Source organism: Rhinolophus sinicus, chromosome 1 (assembly GCF_057876585.1).
Source record: "Rhinolophus sinicus isolate RSI-liver-muscle chromosome 1, RSI-T2T, whole genome shotgun sequence".
Lineage (NCBI taxonomy): Eukaryota > Metazoa > Chordata > Mammalia > Chiroptera > Rhinolophidae > Rhinolophus > Rhinolophus sinicus.
In genome coordinates, this window is record NC_142501.1 from 114,620,773 (window position 1) to 114,638,987 (window position 18,215).

Here is an 18,215-nt window from a genome sequence, read left to right on the forward strand (position 1 = left end):
AGACAAATATTTTATGCCATAAAACTCAGCAAATAAGTTGTTTCTATTTCTGATTATCTTGAATGTTTTGCCAAACCAAATGGAGATGTTGCAAAATAACAGGCCTTTTCTATTTCATTCCATTCAATACAAATGCAAATTCATCCCCAGGAAGCTCATCAAAAAATTCTTCTCAAAAGGGAGGGAATTACAAAACACAGTTATAACATTTCAAACTTCAACCAGATACACGGAGCTCTCTGTGCTTAATTCACATCCTTCCTCGCTTTGGTAGTGACAAATTCAATGGCTTCCTATTTACACACTCTTTTTAATAATTCCAATTTGCTAAAGGCTTCAAAACTTTCAGTTTCCAAGGTGTTCCCTTCATTGAATCCTTTGATTCAAGATTCACAAATGGTTTTGAAGAGATTGCAGCAAAAATGAATAGAAGACTCACTCACAAAGTACTTCAATACTACTGTAAGGCACTAGATTGGTTTTCAAGGTTGTTCTTCAAAGAACTACTTGTAAAATCTGGCTCGTGCCAGACAGCCAAGAGGAAAAGTTCATACAGTCATGCTTTAAATCAACCTCAGCTTAAGCACCAAATATTTGTGGTCCACTTACTTTAGGCATTTTATTTGTTCATCAAGCTCCTTCTTCATGTATTCCACAGATAAAATCTTTGGTTCTCCATTCGTCTTGACAAATGATGCCTATTTTGGATGGTACAGGTCATTAATAAATTTCCTAAAAATCGGTAACTCTGTTGCCTTCAGCCAGCACTGGTTTTCTACTGTTGTCCTGGTATACAACTCTAATTTAAATTTGTCCTAGATGTCGTCTTTGAAATGCATTATTATGATTAATAGGTGTATTATGAGAAGCTTTGACTGGTTTGATATACCTCTGCTTTTTACTTTCAGATTCTGCCAAGTTCTGGTCTACTCATGCGGATGACACAGGTGCACTGAACAGAATTCTCACTTGAATGTGTGGTTAACTCTGAAAATCACCCGCTGATAAACCACCTCCATTCCAGGTCCTTTACAGATGCTAGGTTACTAACAATTCCCTTTCACTGGCAGTGGGCAGAACACTCACTAAATAAAATAAAGTGTGCTCAGACACGAGTGGTTAGAGACACCTATCTCTTCATTGGACTCTTTGTTGGTAAAGCCAGGCCAGCCACTTTAATAAATAAGCCCCAAGATTTTAGTGGCTTATCACAAGGGAAGGGTAGTTCTCCTTCATGTGACAGTCACTGAAGATGCGACGGGTCACTGAGCAATTATCTTGCCCCTGGTGATTCAGAGACCCGAGTTTCTGGTAACTTAAGTTGCCATATTTCAAATAGGATCCTCTGTTGCTTACGTCTAGATGGTGAACCGGACAGAGAACTTTTTAAAAGTCTTGGCCTGGAGGTGACACATACCACTTCTTCACATATTTTATAATTGTTTACCGGTCACACATTCAAGTCAAAAGGACTGAAAATCCGTCCTTGATGTGGCTGTCATGTTTCAATTTCAGTTTTATATTATGGAAAGGGAACACAATTTTTGGTTGACAGCAAGCACTCAATGTCATTGATTCTTACCTCATGTATTTCAGTAAAATGAATTCCCCAGATGGATCAATACTTAAATGCAAAAAAGTAGGTAATTATAACAACAGAAAAAAAGGAAAGTCTGTCATTTATGACACAAAATCCAGAGCTCATAGAAGAAAAGAATTAGTTAAGTCAACTGAAAACACAGCCTTGGCAAGCAGCAATATGGGTGAGGCAGGGTGGAGGCTCATGACGCAAAAGACATCAAAACATAATCATTTCAATATATAAATGGTTCCTATACCTCCAGAAGAAAATCCCCCCAATCCAAAAGGAAAACTGGCAGAAGATGATAGAAGATAGTTCACCCAAAGAGGAAATATGATGAGTCTAAGCAATACATTAAAAATAAAACCAAAATAATATGCCAATGGAACAAATCAAACACTTGACTGACTGACATTCTGAGATAGGCTATAGCAAAACAAAACCTCATACACTGCTTATGAAGGTGTCAATTGATACAACTTCTACAGATCTTAATTAATCAACAGTTGTAGAAATTTAAAAGGAGGATACCCTTTGCCCTAGTAAACCTACTTCTAAAAATTATCTCATACACTTAGTTCCTTTTCTCTAAACATCTCATACACTCAGTTCTTATTCTCTAAACAAGAGACATTCATTCATTCGACACTGCTTGTGTCAGTAAAAGACTCTAAACCACTCACAGGTCTATCCATAAGGTGATGGCTCATTAATCTATCTTTCACCCACACACTGGAAAAATTATAGAGCAGTTTAAAAGAAGAAGATAAATTTATATGCACTTACATGTTATGGAAAGCTCTCTGTACATCTTAGGTCAAAAATGTAATCTTCATATACAAATAATTCAATAATATTTATCAAAATATATATTTACATGCATTTTGATATGCCTGTAAATGCACAGAAAGAGTTTGTGAGGACAAACACCCACTTTTTACCATGTTCTTCAAAGAGAGGAATGGGATAGAAAGATGGCTTAGGGCTTTGGAGTTTTTATTTTCAATTTTCATTGTATATAATTATTTCTAACAGATATGTATATATGACATGTGTAGTTAGGGAAATAACTGTAGTTAGAAAAAACAAATTAGGTGAAAGCAGGTCATTAAAGCCTTCCCTGAGAAGTACGCCACCGGATGAGTCCCACGAAGGAAAAAGATGTCCATCACAACACATGTAATATCTGTGTGATTTCTATGTGTTTGCCTGTGAAGAAGCTAAGGTCTTCCAATAATGTGGATCGTGTAAGACAGGCACACATATTATTTGCCTTTAACATGTTCCTTGTATTAACTGGGCTCCTGAGAGGACAGGCCACGGACACATATGGGGGTGGTCAGGCTACGGGCAAATAACGTGCTGCCCTACAGAGCTCCTTGCAGCACCTGTTGGGTAGCATCTGCAAGTAGTCAGAGCTCAAACTGACTTCCTTGGAAATTCTCCCGGAAACTGTTGGGTAGGGTGGAGACGGGCAATACATCCAGCAGCTACTTTTGGTGATCTTGAGAAGATACCCACCAAGAAGGGCTCCTGATGGCTACCTGAGCTCAATTATGATAACAGAGCCTAGCAGCCATTTCTAAACAGGGGCCTCTCAGGCAAACTGCCCTTCAGGGAGAAGCCTGCTCTAAGCTGCGTGCCTCCCACACTGAACTGAACATTCTGCCTGCACTGTGTTCCTATCATCTGAGCTGACCTGTACAAAGGAGATCCTGGAATTGCAGACTGTAGCAGAGCAGAACTATCAAGCAAGAGAGGGGCCTTGCCCCAGGACCATCTCAAAGCCATGCAGACGCACAGCCGTGCTGTCTCCTAATTGAGCTGTAACACTATTGAGCTTCACCATAGCTCTGCTGTATCACAATTGAGCTGTTTACATTGAATAACTTCCCTCTTTCACCACACCACAAATTGAATATCCTTTTGGCATTGAATTAGCACCAATGACAATCAGCTGACACTCTGTTGTTGAGAACATTGCCTCTCTCTCCAGCACATGAGCCTCAGTCCCTCTAGGGTTGTGTAAGAGGCAGATCCCAAGCCCAGTCAGATCCTAGTTTGAAGGGAGCCTAAAACCAGCAGCAAGGCTAGAACCAGAAGCAAGAAATGGAGTCAGGGCAAGGAGCTCTTTGGCAACCCCACAGGGTTTCTTAGCAGTCGTCAGTCAGAACAGGGGTCAGAGACACTGGGGTCCTCAAAGGAAAGATGGGAGCACATCTAGAAGAAAGATTAGTATGGGCGCAGGGGTCAGATCCAAGCCACACAACTGGCCCTAAGTCACAGGTTTTGTAAGCCTGAGATCCAGGGCCCTAAACTAAGATGAGACCAGCATTGGGGCAGGGCCCCGAGGTATTCTGGTTGTCAGAGCACAAGCTGAGCCCAAGCCAAGCAGGGAACCAACCCCGTTCCTTGTGAATACTGGTTTCTGGCCTAGTTTTAAGGAGGAGAAACGTGGCCCCAATAGGTATAGGGAGGTGGCCACTGTGGGTACCACTAATTAATTGCCGCATAAATTCCTTATTCTGGAGAGGAAACAACATCTCTTAGAACACAAACCAAAAAAGCATGGGGGTGAGCGGAATAAAAACACTCTGTTGTGTAATTAGTTGGATAAACATTTTTTTTTTTTTTTCCACTCCTCTCCAACCATAGATTCTTCTCCTCTCCATCTTGACAAGCTGGTTCCTGGGTGGGAATATGCCCAATGAGAAAAGGATAGGGAGCAGGAAAATTCTTAAGTCACACATGCGGCCACGATGGTCTAATACATGCCTTCTCTGGGCTTGAATATAAAACTCACCCTCACGTGAGTGCTTTCGAAAGTTCCTTGGACATCTCTCACTGCTACTTCTCTGTTATCCTGAGAATTTCAACTCTTTTCTGGACAGCACCTCCTCGACCATCCCTAAGATATCCCCATCCTGTCTGTCTCACGCACACTCATATGTGATGGTTATTCTTTGACTACATGCTTTCACCTCAGACAGACCCTAATGCAAATTTATCCTAGGGTTCCATATTTACTGTTTTGCAGAGATGCGTTTGACCAACAGTGAGACTTTTTTAAAAGGTTATGCTCCAAATTGAACTTCATTCTATGGCATGTAATGGTATATTGAGCTTCTAAACTATTTCAAAATTGTCTGACATTTTGGAAATGACAAAACTTATACTAAATAGGTCAACTGATGATAAAATCTGGAAAAATCTGCGCCTCTCAAATATACAGTAAACTACTCCTTGCTCATGATCCTTTTCAAGGGAGACGTGAATTCCTCACCAAGCATATAGATGGTTTTCTAAGTATAATAATTCTAATTGAGGCCTTCCATACTATGTGAATTGAAAATTAGGAAATTGGCCATTTTGCTGCCAGTGACGTCCATATCAACTTGAGCACTGGAATTATATCAGCAAATTTTTAGTCACAAGGTTCTGCAGCTTCACTACAAACCTATTAAATCAGAATCTAGACTGCTGGGTTCCAGGAAATCTAAGGTTTTTAGACTCTTTTCGGTCATTCTGATAAACTGCTTAAACGATTGCCTTCTTGGTAACTGGAACATCTGCAAGTCTATTCACTGAACTCCTATGGTGTTCCACCTTCAAAACTTTTCTCCCATTGTCTACTGAACATTAAAATATAGGTCATTTAGAGAAAGTCAACACCTCAACTAGTCAAGTCATGTCAAAACAGCCAATCATATATTTTAGTCTCTCCGTTCTCTGAAAAGTTTACATCACAAAGTACAGAAATTTGAAAGATGGAATGAGAATGAACATGTCATAGACAACTGTGGTCCTCATTAATCTTTCAGATTTCAAAATTTATCTTAGTTACTTTTTATCTTAAACTTTTATAAACTGATGCTGGAGTTTAAGAAAGTCTTCATTATAATCAAGATTTATTGTAACGAAGCAATTTACTTTGGCTGTGGAATTTGTTGGTTTGGGGCCCTGGATGTAACTCACAGAACACTGAAAAATATATCTGGGTTCACATCAGCGCACAAAAGAGAAGAGGCTAATCGTAGAGCTTGCTTCACCACAGAAACTTTAAAAAATTACATAAAATGGTCAAAATCAACACTGACAGAACTCTAGAAAACAAGCCAAGCTTTACATCAACAAAGTGAACACTAAACCTGGGCGGAAAAATAAGCAACTTAAAATGATAGAATGTTTTGTGGCATTTTCATTTGCCTTTGTTTCAACCCTCTGCCTGGTAAGTACAGTGCTGGTCGTGGTCTTCCAGAAGGGGGCCTGTATTCCTGATGTGGGACGCAGGGCTGTGTTTCAGAGGGCACAGAACAGACGTTGTTCACAAAGAGTTATTTGTATGTTCTAACCTGTCTGAAAGCTAGAAGACTGACACAAAGCACTGCCCCCTTTTGAATACTTCAGAACTCACTCATGGTGAAAAAAGGCAGGAAGTCAACAAAAGCAATGGAAGGCAAACTGACAACCCACAGCCAGTAAGGACAAAACATTATAGATTGAGGCACACAATAGACCAGTGAAAGCCATGGGTGAAGAGCTAGAGAGGGAGTGTCTTTGTAAAATTGAGGTATTCAAAGGCACTCATGTGTGCTGGAAACTTAGACACACACATACTCAAGGCAGAATGCCTGCTCAGGAAAGACACAAGAAAACTCTAAGCTTTCACCATTGGCTGATCTCAGGGCTCAGTGTAGCAGGAATTAAAGGCTAAGGAGGACGTATAAATGGCCTGGCTACACACTGAAGGAGTGCCCCAGATTTGCAAAGCCAGAAAAATTTAGGATTTTAAAAATATAATTAAATCTCTCTCTCTCTCTCTCTCTCTCTCTCTCTCTCTCTCTCTCTCTCTCTTTTTCTTTTTATTTTTTGTTTCTAATGTTCAAGAAAATTTAGGTCAAACACTAGCTGAACAGGAGCTACAGGTACAGAGACTTAAGAGATCACAAATGATAAAGAATACAGACCTGTAAAATTGTTGCTAAAGTTCATTAAACAAGCAGCTACAACCTACAAGCAACAGAAACCCTAAGGAGGGAGAAAACCTTGATTGAAAAGACTACATGATAATATTCAGGATGTCTAGTTTTCAATGAAAAATTACAAAGCATGGAAAAGAAATTTGGCCCATTCACACAAAAATTAAAGTTAACTGTCATTGTCTCTGAGGAAGCACACTGATTGGAATTACTAGAGAAAGATTTTTAATCATGTATCTCAAATATGTTGAAATAGTTAAAGGGAGTCATAAGAATAATGTGTGAACAAACAGAAAATATCAATCAAGAGACAGAAATTATTAAAAAGAGCCAAATACGAATCCTAGTGATGAGAAGTATAATAATTAAAATGCTCCCTACAGGATTTCAATAGCAGAATTGTATAAGCAGAATAAAGAATCTGTAACCTGGAAAATAGACCTAAAGAAATTATTCAGTTGGAAGAGCTAAAACGCAAAAGGATGAAGAAAATACACAGAGCCCGAGAGTTCAACCAAACCAACATACAGTGGGAATCCCAGAAGAAGAGAAGGCAGAAAAAAACAAACAAACAAACAAACAAAAAGAACCATAAAGAGTTCTTCCCGTAAGCAGCCTGAGGTCACCTCTGAAAATGGTTCACTACTCGCTTGACTCAGAGAACCCCACAAAATCATGTAAATCAAGAGGTTCGCATCTACCTGTTCATTTTAAGAACACTCGTGAAACTGCCCAGGCCAACAAGGGTGTGCATATCTGAAAAGTCACCAAGTATCTAAAGGATGTCACATTACAAAAGCAATGTGTGCTGTCCCGTCGTTATAACGGTGGAGTTAGGAGGTGTGCCCAGGCCAAACAATAGGGTTGGACACACAGTCCAACCCAAAAAGAGAGCAGAATTTTCACTGCACATGCTTAAAAATGCAGAGAGCAATGCTGAACTTAAGGGTTCAGATGTAGACTCTCTGGTCATTGAACACATCCGGGTGAACAAAGCTCTCAAGATGCAGCCCAGAACTTACAGAGCTCAGGGGGGTATTAACCCATACAGGAGCTCTCCCTGCAACACACAGATGATCCTAACTGAGAAAGAGCAGATTGTTATTGTTCCTAAACCAGAAGAGGAGGTTGCACAGAAGGAAAAGATCTCTGAGAAGAAAGTGAAGAAACTAAAACTTATGGCCCGGGAATGAGTTCAGCATCAAATAAATGCTAATAAAAGTAAAAGCAGAAAAGAAAGCATAAAGAATATTTAAAGAAACCATAGCTGAAAACTTTCTAAATTTGAGAAAAGATGCAGATCTACATATTCTAGAAGCTTAATGAACTCCAAAAATTATAAATCAAAGAGGTTCATACACACATCACCAAACTCTTGAAAGCCACGGACAAACAATCTGGAAAGCAGCAAACAAAGAAACAAAAAACCAGTCAGTACAAAGGATCTGCAATGAGATGCACAGCATGTTGCTCGTCAGACACTATGGAGGCCAGAAAGCAGGGCAATGACATTTCGAAATTGCTGGACTGGGTTCTGGTTTAAGACGGCCACGTAGGAATATCCTGAACTCATCTCCCCCCACATACACACCACATTTACAGCTGTATAAGGAACAATTTACTCTGAGAAAGAAAACTAACAACTGGTAGAGCGACCCCTGCTCATCGGGTAAACAAGAGGGAAAAGGAATCCACGCGGTTAGGAAGGGCTGACAAAGTCTCGCCATAAACCCCACCCCCCGCACACTGTACTTGCTGCATAGCTAATGCGGTGAGAGGCTGCCAGGTGGGACAGGGCTGACATAGGACGTTTCCATCGCCACAAACAGTTCTATCAGACATCACTGCTGTGGAAGTTTGGAGTCCTACCTTTCCCGTATTGTCTCTTGTTTCTGAAAGGACTGTTTTGCTCATCCCCGCGGTGTTCCTTTCACACCTGCACTGATATCACTGAAGTCACCCTTGCCTCATCAGCATGGCTGATATATACCAGTCCTCATTCAGAGGAATTAATTTCTTGCCCTGCTCTAGGTAAAAGTGTATGGACTTTGTTGTTATAGAGGTTTGTACTCATACTCTGCGTCCACCATTTTCTAACTGTGTGGCCTTGGGCAAATCATTCAATCGTATTCTATTTCCCCTTCTGTAAACTGTGGAAAATTCATACTTCACAGAGTTATGAGAATTAAATGAAATAACAGAAATTTAGGGCCTAATTCAGTACCTACTACATGTATGTGCTCAATAAATGTGATTTCCTTCCATCATATAACTTGTCTCCAGGTGTGACCAACTTACATAGAACCTGCCCTTCCAGGGGGAGGATTTACTGGTATCTCTAGGAACTCTGAACTTCACAGGCAGAGGAGGACAGCTAATCACGCGGGGAAATCTAACATATGATTAAGAGATGGGTTTCCTTGCTTGGACATCATAGGCCAAGATTCAAGATTGCCAAACAAATTATACAGGTGCTTTGGTGGTAAAATTGTTTATGAAAACAGGTAAAGCCTCATTTGAGCGTAGCAGACAAGAAAATGTCCGAGGAAAATATGGTAAATGACTCCTGAACGAGAATATTGGAAAAGCAAAATGAGCCAGGTGAGACAGGTGTAGTCATCCTGAAATGACTCTCATGGGATAAACAGTAATTCTCTTTTTATAGACCCAGAAGACCATGAGACAGGCTGAGGGAATTTTCAGTGATTTCTACGCCACAATCTTTCTTTCACCTGTAAATGAAATTGATGAAAGTGATTGACCGCCACTCTTATTCCTGAAATACAGTGCTACAAGACTGTTCCATGATGGAGATTATTCATTTATACATAAATAAAAAGTAGAAGGAAACTGAAGCACAGAACAAAGTTCTCTTGTGCACACCCACACACATGAACTTGTATCTGTGTGTCCAGCAGATTGTGCGTGCCCACCCACCCCGCAATGGGGACGGTTAGCCTGCCACCCCTGTGCTCTGTCTTCCCTCTCAGCCATCCTCAGCATGTCACTCTTTTGCAGGCCAGTTCTCCTCATTGTCACAAGCGGGTGTAACACTTGCCAGAGCAGTCAGATACAACAGCATGGAGGGGAGGAGAAGGACTATTATCCCATGAGCCTATACAAAGAGTGAAATACGTGCTCTGGTGTTCATTGCTGCTTTATTTACGGTGGCCAAGACATGGAAACACCCAAAGTGTCCTTCGATAGATGATTGGATAAAGAAGTTGTGATATATATACACAATGGAATACTATTGGGCCGTAAGAAACGAGGAAATAGTGCCATTTGTGACAACATGGAGGGATCTTGAGATTCTTATGCTAAGCGAAATAAATTACAGAGAAAAAGTCGAGAACTATTTCATTTCACTGATATGTGGGATATAAAACTAAAGAAACAAAGAAACAAGACAAAGAAACAAAAACTCATAGACACAGACAATAGTTTAGTGGTTACAAGAGGGTAAGGAGGGAGAGAGGTGGTAGATGAGTGTAAGCAGGGTCAAATATATGGTAATGGAAGGAGAACCGACTCTGGGTGGTGGACACACAATGTGACACGAGTATATTGTAGGACAGAATTGTACTTGAAACCTATGTACTTTTACTAACCATTGGCATCCCAATACATTTTAATTAAAAAATCAAAAAAGGGACTCAGAAGACTTCTGACATTTCTCTGGGTGAAAATGCCCACATCTGATTCAGTAACTGACACGATAAACTGGATCACAATGACTGGCATGGATCACATGGAATTTCTTCCTGGGACATGGATAGTGTGACCTCTCTCAAGTCCCATGGGTTAGGGCTGGACAGTAGGACACAATAAATGCTCCGCCTCAGGAGAAAAGGTGGGACCAACTCTTAGGAACACAAGGATTTTCCTTCTGGTAATATTTCTTGAAACTTCGTTCTCTATGCTTCCCGTTGTGTAGGGAACAACACCCACTGCATTTCTCCAAAGCCAACCTTGGATAATATTGACTGTCCTGTAATATACTCTCTCTGTTCTTGGCATAGTATGGACCTTACCTGAAGTTGTCCTGAATTAACTTTTTCCATTCATTGTTATTCTTCATCTATAGAGGAAATAAAGTGAAGGCGACAATCTATTTCTTCTGGGAAATTAGTTTTTTGTACGCACAGCCTCCCCTGAAAGAACACACACAATAGCCTGTTACATGCCCTCTCACGTGTACCATGAAGCTTTCTGCTGGCCACTTCACCGGACTCTCAAGACATCCCAAATCTAACAGTAATTACACACAGTTTCCTTGTAGATAGAAAAATGTTATAGGGCCACGTAAGGAATCTCTCCTCTTACACATATCTCTTCAGTTACTATTGTGTTTTTCTGCTTGGGACTAGAGGCGTAAAAATTAATAAAAACAGACGTAATTCATGACCTTGTGGAATTGAGTCTAGCAGGAAAGACAGACATTCACCAATCATAACAAGCAAATGAAAAATTATAACCATGATCAGTGCCAAGAAGGAGAGAAGCAAGAGAAGTCAGAACGGGTGCCATGAGGACGTGAAGCTTCAGCTTTTATTGTAGGAAGACAGCAGCCAACTGTGTAAGTAGTAGAGGGGTAGGAGCATGATCCAGACAGAAGGAATAGCATGGGAGAAGGTTCTGTGACAAGAGAGAATGGCACAGCCTGAAAAAGGCCAAAGAGGTGGGAGCATAGAAAGAAAGGTGCGGGAGGTGGTGCTGGGAAAGCCAGCATCTGAGATGGAAGCCAGATCACGCAGGCCCGGGTCACTCACAGTTCGAATTTTAGTCTTTCTCCTATGTGTAGAGGGCAATTTCTGAAATGTCTTATCTAGGGGATGGCACGATCAGATTAGCATTTGAAAGGGTTATTCTGCCCAGTAGAGATCATCCTGGAGGCAGCAAAGCCAGTTTTCAGGCTAATGCAATATACCACATGAGAGACGTTGCTATCTTAGACTAGGGTGGAAACCGAGGGAAGCGAAGAATTCAGAAGAGAGTCCGGACGTAAGACATAGCCAGAATTCCGTGATGGATTGGGTGAGAGGTAAGGTAGCAGGGCCTGGTGAATGGTGGTGCCCATTAACGAAAATGGAACATAGAAATAGGACTGGGTTTGGAGGTAGATGAACAAGTTTGAGAACTGCTGAGCTGAAGGAATCTCTGAGACAGCCAAGTGCACATGTCAAGAAACTAACTGGATCTATAGATCAGGAAGGACTCAGAGGATTAAAACGGAGACATCTATTTATGACTCAACTTCACATAGGTGATAATTTAAACTTTGGGCATAGGTGAGATAAACCAGAGCAAAGAGTAAATTCAGTGGCTGGGAAGCGGGATACACGTCTGCAGATGGGACCGAGAGGTAGCCAGAGAGGAAGTGAGGAAACAAGGTGAGGGCTGGGTCATAGAAGGCAAGGAAAGAGAGAATGGTTCGAAAGGAAGCCAGTGACCCGCTGCCCTGAATGATGCTAAGACCTCAAGGAGAATGAGGCCTGGACAGTGTGCACTGGATTTTACTGCAGGGACGTAACTGGTGACTTCACTGAAAGGTGTTGACAATAGGCGGAGGCGAGATGGAAACGGGTTAGGCAGTAAGTGGGTGGTGAGGCAGTGGATGCTGTGAGTCCTAATAAGTTTTGAAGGAGTTTGGAGGTGGAGGGGAGGGATATAGTAGGGTAGCGGGGGCAGTGTGAGAGCGCCAAGAATACTCACTTTTAATGGGAGACTCTTGAACATATTTAAAAGCTAAAGCGAGGATTCAGTTGGAAGTACAGACTAAAGTTACGAAATAGAGAACAGGCTGTTGCTACTGTAAAGACCTAGAGAAAGAACAGGAAGATGGGATCCAAAACACAAGTGGAGGGATTGGCCGTTGAGGAAAAGACCTGTCTAAGCTGGGAAGGACGGAAGGAGAGACTTGATATAGTGGGAGGAGTCCAGCAGGTGGGGGCCAGAATCCAGCAGCCCTGGAAGCCAGGCCACCTGTGGATTATTCAGCTGAATGAGAAATGCATTTCTAAGTCCTTTGGACCACATATTCTAACACCTGTAAATTAAGCAGAAAAATAACATTATAACAAACATGCTTAATCTGATGTCATCTCATCATTTTCAGGCATTGTCCCAAACTCACTATCAGGGGTCAGTTTCAGAATGACAAAACTGACACAAAAGGATTTCACAATTTTGATTTGTTTTAAAACCAGACCACAGAAAATGTGATCATAAATATTTGGCCAAATGCTATTTTGTAGTCAATTGGAGAAATCTAAATTCCATTTGTAGGATAACTAGAAAAGCCAGCAGGAGGGCAGTGAGATGCAATCTGTTTTGATAATTGGCCTTGGCCATCCAATTTCAGAAATGCATTCGAAATCTGCTAACAAACACATAAAGCCTGATCCAAAGCTTGCCAATAAATTCCTAGTATTTATTGTTTCTTACTGCGTGGCCTGTGAATAACTGGAGTCGTGTTGCTCTTTCCTTTTCACAAAAAAAGAAATCTGAGGAGTCTTTGTGAGAAAAGGTTAATCAAAGGGCCACTATATGTGGTTCTGAATTTGAAACTTACCCTGTAATCGAACATTCGTGAGTAAAATTACTGCAGCATCCACTTTATTCGTTAGCGTCATGCCTCCCAAATTGAAGCCTTTGTACAAGTAATGCAAATCAGAAAACTTATTCCACTTGTGGGTTATTATTTAATGCAGTGACCCTAGTTTTATAGAGTGTGACTCCATATTTGAGGGAAGGTTATAACCAACTCTCACCCTACAGCTTGTAATCTTAAAAAGAGAAAATGTCAAAGTTGAAAAAGCAATGTGACAAATTTTTAAAAATGGGAAACTGAGGCCATCTTGTAGTTATGGAGAATTAAAAATAAAAACTTTATCTCACATTTTTTTAACACACATTAAAGACTCATGGCCGAACCAGGCCCAGTTGGAATAACTGTTACCCTATGTTCTGCAACAACCATGTGGAGCCTCCTCGTTCCTCCCTTAAAATACTGTTAATGTGCAGATACTTCCTTGACATCAGACTCCTTTCAACCAGGAAATTCCAATTTCCTGAAAAAAATGTTTCTGTGGTTATAATTTGATTTTCGAATCGGAGACAGACCTTAATTTCCGGTGCTAAGGAATACTTTCATGGAAAATGAGCTCTAAATCATCTTTTGAGGCATTAACAGCAAATGTCTTTGAGAGATGCTCCAGAGCCCCAGAAACAGGATGTCACTTGAGTTTTGAGACCGTGTAAGTGCAGGTTCACTTCCAGAAAACAGTGCTGTAGGAGGAGGTGTCAAACGCCTTCTTACCAGAAATTTCTGGATTGATCAAAGAAATGAGATCAACAGGAGCCAAGATGCCACCCAAATGGCCCACATTTTGTAGAGGAGACTGAAGGAAAATGCCAAGAGCTGAGTCATATGCATCCTTGCTGTGATTACAAAATGGTGCCATGGAAGCAGAAGCAGTCCTTTCTCTACGTTCTAGACTCAGTCGGCTACACCACAGGCAGATCAGTTCTTGAAGATTAGAGGAATCTCCCTATAAGCGATGATATTTGGGTGATATGCATTCATACTGTCAGACCAGACCTCTTAGTCTAAATTGATATAGTGATTTAATGATTTATATTTAAACTTGATAATGTACATCTACATTTAATAGGAAACACTTCCTTACTCTACAGGAATTAAAAATAAACATACCCGTTGGCACTAATTGCCTGAGGAAATTATTGATTGAAAGGATGGCAATAAAAGTAGGAGAGGACTTGGAGGATGGTTGTGGAGTTGGCCACAACAAGGACAGAGAGAAAAAGATGAAGAAGGAGAGAGTCAGGGAAGGAAGAGAAAATGAGAGAGTGAGAACGTATTACAGTAGATAAGGGTAAAATACTGTGCAATGATTGTATGTGGCTGAGCAAAATAAAAGAGTAATAACCATAGAAGCCACCATTTGTTGTCCACTCACCATATGCCAGGCAGAATGTCGCGCCCTGATTGTGCATCATTTTATGTGATCGTTTTTGAAAAAAGAAAAAGAAAATTATGTGGTGGAGGCAGATGGCTCAGCTGGTTAGAGCACAAGCTCTGAACAACACGGTTGCCGGTTCGATTCCCACACGCGCCAGTGAGTTGTGCCCTCCACAACTAGATTGAAGACAATGAGCTGCCACTGAGCTTCCTCCAGAGGGGCAGCTGGATGGCTCAGTTGGTTAGAGAGTGAGCTCTCAACAACAAGATTGCTGGTTCCATTCCCACATGGGATGGTGGCTGCACCCCCTGCAATGAAACAGCCACTGGACTTGGAGCTGAACTGCACCCTCCACAACTAGATTGAAGGACAATCACTTGGAACTGATGGGCCCTGGAGAAACACACTGTTCCCCAATATTACCCAATAAAACAAAAAATTTTTTAAAAATTATTTTAAAAAAAAGAAAAAGAAAATTAGGTGAGCTTCCCCAAACTGCCAGAATTGGATGGCTTAGATAGGATTTTATCATAGAATTTTTCTCTTTCTTCAAAAATCTAGATCTCACATTTAATATGTGTGCCATTCTTCTTCCTCAGTACCTGGCATGGTGCCATTCATTGACTGAATATGTCAGGCACATTTTTAAAGAAGAGGCTGAAATATTTATAAAACTAGATACTACATGGCCATGTTAGTAGAGATTCTTGAAATCACAAGTGAGTTAAGTGAATTGAAAAAGGAGACACAGGTGAGTGGGGGGGCTTTGCCCGGGGTTGGGAAGGTAGAAACAAGTGTTCTCTAGAGTTCTCTGGGGGAAGGTAGGGACTCACCTCTCCAGCTCGTCTAGGAACCTGGCTAGAAAGGTGGCACAAAACTTCAGCTGGCACTGTTTCCAGCCTATGCTGCTGGGTCCTGCCCTTCCAGTTTACTGGAAGGTTTGTGTGTGTTCTGGATCAAAATCTGCTATTCCATTTCTGCCTTATTCTCTGTATCTCAAATGTCATTTATAGTTTTAGGACTTTCTGGGTTGGTTTGGTTTAATTCTTAACCACATAATTTTTGAATGCTGACCTGCTTAAGACCCTATTTTGTGTGAATATAAATAAAAGGAGTCAGACCACTCTAGAAAGAAAGAGAGAGAGAGAGAGTGAGAGAGAGAGAGAGAGAGAGAGAGAGGAGTGAGGAGCAGGTCTTCCATGCTGAAGCTAGAAACAGGTCCAATCTCCTATCACAAACCTTGCATCAAATTAAGTTACTACACCAGGAATGAAAAACTAACTCACTTTGCAGAACATATGCACAGCAGCAGCAAATGGGGGGAATTCTGGAAATCCCCACTTAGTGTGGGCAGTTCAGGGAACAGAAAGGGCATACTAGGTTGCCAGCCTGTTTCCCAGCTTCTTGGAGGTACAGAGTGCAAAACCTACCCTGGAAGAGCTGCCAAGTTTATCCTCCACCTTGGCCCAAGGAGAAAACACTGAAGGGCCACATTCTAAGCACCATCGGCACACACTGGCAATAGCAGCAGCAAAGATTCAGCTAAGGGAGAAAAAACAGGGAATTTTTATTTGACATTTTAATGTTTCTGTAATCTAGCTGCTTACTAAATCCAACAGCAAACAAAACTTTCTGTCTTGGAAGATAAGTGATAATATAACGACCATTTCCTGTATGTCTGCCCTTCCTTCTGAATAGACGAGTTATCTTGTGCTACTTTTAAAAAATGTATTCCCAATGAGGGTCTCTGTTTCTCTAACATCCTCAAAAGATTACTCAATGAGGTGTCCCCAGCATACAACTGTGGTATATACATTTACCATAGTGAAGAAATATTTGTTGTAAGAACTGTCCTTCCGTACTAATTAGTGCATTATCAATCCAAAGAAATTAAAGTCCCAAATGCTAACTTAAGAGTCTAAAACCATTCTCCTGGACTTCTCATCGTGCCGGTTTCAATCAGATGAACTGTCCATGTCTGCATCCCTATGGCAGCTGCAGCCAGGAGTGGGTGCAGTTCAGGGCCTTGCAACTGTGTGTGTTCACTGCTAAGCAGCTCAGGAGCTTTATGATTCAAACAAGTTTTGATTCAAAACAACTGCATGACAATTGTTTTCCACACTTACACATTTTTAGAAAAACAAACAATCCCCAACTCCTAGTATGGTTATCCCAATCATAATTATGTTCCAAAACCCAGTATTTAGTGTAATCAAAGGACATAATAGAGACTCAGAAGTATTATTTATATATATATGTATATATACACACACACACACACACATACACACACACACACACACACACACAAACACACACACACTTTACTAGTGTGCTGGTCAACCAAGACGCTTGTTTGGGGTCTATGATCACGACCCTGAACATCAATTAGCATCTCACGCCCATGTTCATACCATCATTATGTGTCATAGTGCCCAAATGGAAAAACAATCCATGCCCATCAACTGACAAATGGATAGACAAATGCAGTATATGCACACAGTGGAATATTATTCAGCTGTTCTAAGGAATCTGTAATGCTACACATTACAATAAGGATACAAATTGAAAACACGATGCTAAGGGAAATCATCTAGTCATAAAAAGCCACACCCTGTATGGTTCCATATACGTGAAATGTCCAGAAGAGACAAATCTTCTGCAGAAAAAAAGAGTATTAAAGGTTGTCAGGGAGTCGGGGAGAGGAGAATTGGAACTCCACTCAGCAGGCATCCTGCCTCTCCTCCCCTCTAACTTGCTGGGGCCCAGTCACCTTTCTGATCTAGTAACAATGAAAGCACCACCCCTTTCCTGAAACCCTCTGTGACAGCAGGTAGACCACCCACATCTCACTCCCCTGACCTATGGAGCTCAATTCCCTCTCACATCTATTGAGTCTGACCCTCCAAATTTCAACCATTATCATGAGGAAACCTTTCACTTCCTCCAGCGAAATCAACCTGAATTTCTTTACTCTGTTATTATTCTATTGCACCTATTCTTATAACAAGGCTGAAGCACACTTTTAGTGTGTCCTCCTAAGAACAGCTGATTCCTTGAGGATGAACCCTCCAGGCATGGGCTTTCTGAATTGCTTTTGGGGGCATCGGGCTATGGAAGCTTCATTGAGGTGATTTTCTATTATCCTTCAAACCAAGAAAATGTGTGCTTTTTGTTTTCATAATAAGGCTCAGATCTTTTTCTTTGTTGTTAATAAAATTCTACTACCTTTCTATGGTCAAAGCCATACTTTCAGTCTCAGATGTCACATCAATGATCAGTGTGTATCTAAATAAACAAATCTAGAGCCAACTTGAAACTACAAAGTGGGGAGTGACTCTTAAAAGCCTGTTGATATACCCATGGGTCGGCCCCTCCAGACATTGCCCCCTTGCGTGTTCTTTCAGTTCAAAACACCACCAAAAGGGAACAACCTGTATTCACAGTTTAAAGCTAACTTATACACTAGTTGTTTGCCTCACTCACGGAATTTATTGCACTAAATGTCTGGCCTGCACACGTGGTTGAAAATTCAGATTGTAAAAGCAGCAATAATTATCCTCCTGTCCTTATAAGTGAATCCATGCTCCGGCTGCACTTGTTACCTAGGCCCCGATGGCACACCGTCTGCAGAGACCCAGTGAAGCTTGTTAAACAGGAGTGCAGTTC

General features: G+C 41.1%; 1 protein-coding gene across 1 annotated transcript in view; it reads right to left on the reverse strand.

Moving 5' to 3' along the window:
* The window catches only part of LOC148759225 (uncharacterized), a 61,965-nt gene extending 45,713 nt beyond the window's left edge, over positions 1–16,252 (reverse strand). Inside the window, exons 1-2 of the mRNA XM_088793581.1 lie at positions 15,977–16,252; positions 10,596–10,715 (exon numbers count right to left, since the gene is read on the reverse strand). The gene's annotated coding sequence lies outside the window, so the exon portion shown is untranslated. The remainder of the gene's footprint in view (positions 1–10,595; positions 10,716–15,976) is intronic.
* Positions 16,253–18,215: the final 1,963 nt, after the last annotated feature.